This window comes from Coturnix japonica, chromosome Z (genome assembly GCF_054131305.1).
Source record: "Coturnix japonica strain WE chromosome Z, WE-NBRP24, whole genome shotgun sequence".
NCBI lineage: Eukaryota > Metazoa > Chordata > Aves > Galliformes > Phasianidae > Coturnix > Coturnix japonica.
The window spans coordinates 48,770,472-48,775,997 of NC_140702.1; the positions used below are offsets into that span (position 1 = coordinate 48,770,472).

Genomic DNA, 5,526 nt, shown 5'->3' on the forward strand with positions numbered 1-5,526 from the left:
ATTGTGCTTTAAAAGTAAAAAAAAAGGGAAGTAAAGGAAATGAAGAAGGGGAAGAAGATGAAAGAAAAAGGTGAAGAAAATTGGGATAAAAAAGAAACGAGGGAAGAAAAAGAGAAAGAAAAAAAGGAAAGGAAAAATAGAGAGATTTAAAAAGCAAAAGAAAAGGAAAAACAATGAAACAAGAAGAAAAAGAAGCAGAAAAAAATAAAAGAAAAAGAAACAAGAAGAAAGAGCAACAGAAAAGAAAGGAAAAAAAAAGATAAAGAAAAAGAAAAAAGTTAATGAATAAGGAAAAAAATAATAGGGATAGAAAAGAGAAAGAAGAATAGAATAAAGGGAAAAAATGAAGATACAGAAAAACAAAAAGGATAAGTTAATAGCAAAGCCAAGAGAAAATAGAAAAAGAAAAAAGAAGAGAAAAAGAAAAAGAAAAAAGAAGAAAAAATAGAGAAGAAAAATAGGGTAGCAAAAGAAAAGAATAAAAAAAAGAAAAGAAAATAAGAAAAAAGAAAGGGAAAGGGATAGAAGGGGGTAAAGGGAAAGAAAGGGGAGGGAAGGGAAAGAGAAGTGGGAAAGCAAAGATAAAAGGGGAAGAATAAAGGGGGAAGAAAAGAGGGAGGAAAATAGAAGAAGAATGATAGTTGGGAAGAAAAAGAATAGTGAGAGGAGAAGGGAAAGAAAATGAGGAAGAAAAAAATAGGGGAAGAAAAAACAAAAGCAAAAGGAAAGAAGGGAAGTCGAAGAAGAAAAAAAAATTAAAAGAAGAAATGAAAAGAAGAAAAGAGAAAGGGAAGGGAAAGGGAAATAAAGGGAAAGGGAAATAGAAAGGAAAAGGGAAAGAAAGGGAAAGAGAGGGAAAAAAAAAAGAAATGAGGAGAGGGGAGGGGAGAAAATGGAAAGAGGATAGAAAAAAGAAAGGAAAAAAGAAAAGAAGGAAGAAAAGAAGAGAATATAAGGAAAGGAAAGAAGAAGAGAAAAAAAGTAATAGGAGAAAGATAAAAGGAAATAGAAGAGGGAAGACAAAAATAAAATTGGGGGGGGGGTAAAGGTAAGAAAACGGGGAAAAAAAGAAGAAAAATGATAATAGGGAAGAAAAAGAATATAAAAAATAGAAGGAAAAGAAAATGGGGAAGAAAAGAAAAACAAAAACAGGAGAAATGAACAAAAGGAAAATGAAAGAAGTGAAGAAAAAGAAGGCAAAGAAAAGGAAGAAAAAGAAGAAGAAGAAAGGAATGAAGAGTAAAGAAAAGAGGGAAGTGAAGAAGAAAGGGAATACGAAAGAGAGAGGGAAAGAGAAAGAAAGCGATAAGGAAACATAAAGGGGAAGGAAAAAAAAAAGAGCAAGAAAAAACAGGGAAGGAAAGGGGGAAGAAAGAGGAAATGAAAATTGAACAGTGAAGAAAAAGAGAAAAGGGAATAGAAAAGGGGGAAGATAGGGAAAAAAGGTAATGGAAAAGAAATAGGAGAAATAAAAAACAGGAAACAGAAGGGGGAAAGTAAAGATAAAAGGAAGAAAAAAAGAGGGAAGAAAAAAGAGGGAAGAATACAGGGAAGGAAATAGAAGAAGAATGATAATAGGGAAGAAAAAGAATAGGAAAAATAGAAGGGAAAAAATGGGGAAGAAAAAACAAAAAGGGGAAGAGAAAGTAAAAGAAAAAGGAAAGAAGGGAAGAAAAAGAAAAGAAGAAGAAAAGAATAAAAAAAGAAAGGAAAAGAAAAAAAAAGGAAAAAAAAGGAAAAAGAAAAGAAAAAAAAGAAAAAGAAAAAGGTAAAGAATAGAGAAGAAGAAAAAGAAACATAAAGGGAAAGAAAAAAAAGCAAGAAAAAAGAGGGAAGGAAATGGGGAAGCAAAAAAGAAAATTAAATAGGGAAGAAAAAGAGAAAAGAGAACAGAAAAGGAGGAAGCGAAAGTAAAACAGATAGGGTAAAAAGAAACAAAAGCTAAAGAAAATAGGGGTTGGGGGGTGGGGGAATGATTGGAAAAGGAAAAAAAAAAGAAGTAAATATATGGGCTATAAAAAAAGGGGGAAGGGAAGAGAAGAAGAAAAAAAAATTATCAAAAATTAAAAAGAAAAAAGAAGACAAAGAATGGGTCCGGGTAAAAAGAAAAGAGGGAAGAAAATCAAGAAATAAAAAAGAATGAGAAAAGGGGAAGAAAAATGGAAAGAAAACGAATATTAAAAAGAGAAAAAAGCAAGAAAGAAGAAAAATAAAATAAAGATAGGGAAGAAAAAGTTAAAAAAAAGAAATAGGGAAAAAAACATGAAACAGGAGAAAGTCAAGATAAAAGGGGAAGAAAAAAGAGGGGAGAAAACAGGGAAGAAAATAGAAGAAGAATGATAATAGGGAAGAAAAAGAACAGAAAAAGGAGAAGGGAAAGAAAATGGGGAAGAAAAATAAAACAAAAAGGGGAAGAAGAAGCAAAAGCAAAAGGAAAGAAGGGAAGAAAAAGAAGAAGAAAAAAAAAAGAAAAAGTAAAGAAAGAAAAGACAGGAAAATAAAAGAAAAAAGAGAAAAAAGATAAAGGGAAAGAAAGGGAAAGGGAAACATAAAGGGGAAGAAAAAAAGGAGCAAGAAAAAAGAGGCAAGGAAAGGGGGAAGAGAAAATGAAAATTAAGTAGAGAAAGGAGAACAAAAAGAGGGAAGCAAAAGAAAAACAGGTTAAGAAGAACCAAAAGCAAAAGAAAAATGGTGGGGGGGGGGGGATGGAAAAGGAAACATAAACAAGTAAAAAATATATGGGAACAAAAAAAAAGGGGGAGAAGGGAAGAAAATAAGAAAAAAACAATCAAGATTTTAAAAGGAGGAAGCAAAAGACAAAATGTGGATGGGTGGGTGTCGGGGGGGGGGAAGAGGGAAGAAAAGCAAGAAATAAAAAATAATGAGAAAAGCGGAAGAAAAATGTAAAGAAAATGAAAATTAAAAAGAAAGCAAGAAAGAAGAAAAATAAAATGGAGGTAGGGAAGAAAAAGGTAAAGAAAAAGACACAGGGAAAAAAAAACATAAAACAGAAAGTAAAAGATAAAAGGGGAAGAAAGACGAGGGAAGAAAACAGGGAAGAAAATAGAAGAAGATTTGGGAAGAAAAAGAATCGAAAAAGGAGAAGGGAAAGAAAATGGGGAAGAAAAACAAAACAAAAAGAGGAAGAAAAAGCCAAAGGATAAGGAAAGAAGGCAAGAAAAATAAGTACAAAAAAAAGAAAAAGTAAAGAGAAAAGAAGAAAAAGGGGGGGGGGGGAAGGAAAAGGAAAAGAAAATGAAATAAAAAATATATAAGAACAGAAAAAAGGGGGGTGAGGGGGGGGAAGGAAGAAAATAAGAAAAAAATAAATGAAAGGAAAGAAAAGCAAAGTATAAACGAAAGGAAAGTATAAAGGTATGCTAAGGAAAGGAAAGTGTAAAGGAAAGGAAGGTACAAAAGAAAGGAAAGTATAATGGAAAGGAAAGTATAAAGAAAAGGAAAGTATAAAGGAAGGGAAAGTATAAAAGAAAGGAAAGCAAAGGTAAGTATATTGGAAAGGATAAGAAAGTATAAATGAAAGGAATGGGTAAGTTTAAAAATAGGAATGGAAAGTATAAAGGAATGGAAAGTATAAAGGAAGGGAAAGTATAAAAGAAAGGAAGCAAAGGTAAGTATAAAGGAAGGGAAAGGAAGGGAATAGAAAAGAAAGGAAAGGTAGATATAATGGAAAGGAAAGCAATGTATAAAGGAAAGTCAATATATGTAGAATTGCAAGGATAGGGAAGTATATAAAAAAGGAAAGGAAAGATAAATTTAAAAAAAAAAAAAGGAATGGAAAGGAAAGGAAGGTCTAAACAAAATGTTACAGAACAGAAAGGGAATGTAGGTATAATGCAAAGGGAAGGGAATTATAAAAGAAGGGAATTTATAAAAGAAAGGAAAGCAAAGGTAAATATGAAAGGAAAGTATAAATGAAAGGAAAGTCTAAGTTTAAAAATAGGAATTGAAATGAAAGTGTAAAGGAAAGGAAAGTATACAGAAAAGGAAAGTATAAAGGAAGGGAAAGTAGAAAAGAAAGGAAAGCAAAGGTAAGTATATTGGAAAGGATAAGAAAGTATAAATGAAAGGAATGGGTAATTTTAAAAATAGGAATGGAAAGGAAAGTATAAGGGAATGGAAAGTATAAAGGAAGGGAAAGTATAAAAGAAAGGAAGCAAAGGTAAGTATAAAGGAAGGGAAAGGAAGGGAATAGAAAAGAAAGGAAAGGTAGATATAATGGAAAGGAAAGCAAAGTATAAAGGAAAGTCAATGTATGTAGAATTGTAAGGATAGGGAAGTATATAAAAAAGGAAAGGAAAGGTTAATTAAAAAAAAAAAAAGGAATGGAAAGGAAGGTCTAAGGGAAAATGTTACAGAACAGAAAGGGAATGTAGGTATAATTCAAAGGGAAGGGAATTATAAAAGAAGGGAATTTATAAAAGAAAGGAAAGCAAAGGTAAGTATGAAAGGAAAGGAAAGTATAAATGAAAGGAGAGGCTAAGTTTAAAAATAGGAATTGAAATGAAAGTGTAAAGGAAAGGAAAGTATACAGAAAAGGAAAGTATAAAGGAAAGGAAAGTATAAAGAAAAGGAAAGTATAAAGGAAGGGAAAGTATAAAAGAAAGGAAAGCAAAGGTAAGTATATTGGAAAGGATAAGAAAGTATAAATGAAAGGAATGGGTAATATTAAAAATAGGAATGGAAAGGAAAGTATAAGGGAATGGAAAGTATAAAGGAAGGGAAAGTATAAAATAAAGGAAGCAAAGGTAAGTATAAAGGAAGGGAAAGGAAGGGAATAGAAAAGAAAGGAAAGGTAGATATAATGGAAAGGAAAGCAAAGTATGAAGGAAAGTCAATGTATGTAGAATTGTAAGGATAGGGAAGTATATAAGAAAGGAAAGGAAAGGTTAATTTTAAAAAAAAAAAGGAATGGATAGGAAGGTCTAAAGGAAAATGTTACAGAACAGAAAGGGAATGTAGGTATAATGCAAAGGGAAGGGAATTATAAAAGAAGGGAATTTATAAAAGAAAGGAAAGCAAAGGTAAGTATGAAAGGAAAGGAAAGGAAAGTATAAATGAAAGGAGAGGCTAAGTTTAAAAATAGGAATTGAAATGAAAGTGTAAAGGAAAGGAAAGTATACAGAAAAGTATAAAGGAAAGGAAAGTATAAAGAAAAGGAAAGTATAAAGGAAGGGAAAGTATAAAAGAAAGGAAAGCAAAGGTAAGTATATTGGAAAGGATAAGAAAGTATAAATGAAAGGAATGGGTAAGTTTAAAAATAGGAATGGAAAGGAAAGTATAAGGGAATGGAAAGTATAAAGGAAGGGAAAGTATAAAAGAAAGGAAGCAAAGGTAAGTATAAAGGAAGGGAAAGGAAGGGAATAGAAAAGAAAGGAAAGGTAGATATAATGGAAAGGAAAGCAATGTATAAAGGAAAGTCAATGTATGTAGAATTGTAAGGATAGGGAAGTATATAAAAATGGAAAGGAAAGGTTAATTTAAAATAAAAAAGGAATGGAAAGGAAG

General features: G+C 31.1%; 2 long non-coding RNA genes across 2 annotated transcripts in view; one reads left to right on the forward strand and one right to left on the reverse strand.

Annotated features, from left to right (window-relative positions):
- Positions 1-5,526, reverse strand: part of LOC146753971 (uncharacterized) — a 51,486-nt gene that overhangs the window by 1,017 nt on the left and 44,943 nt on the right. The gene's annotated exons all lie outside the window — the stretch shown is intronic.
- The window catches only part of LOC146753972 (uncharacterized), a 147,664-nt gene continuing 144,903 nt past the window's right edge, over positions 2,766-5,526 (forward strand). Inside the window, exon 1 of the long non-coding RNA XR_014940114.1 lies at positions 2,766-3,809. This is a non-coding gene — a long non-coding RNA (uncharacterized LOC146753972). The remainder of the gene's footprint in view (positions 3,810-5,526) is intronic.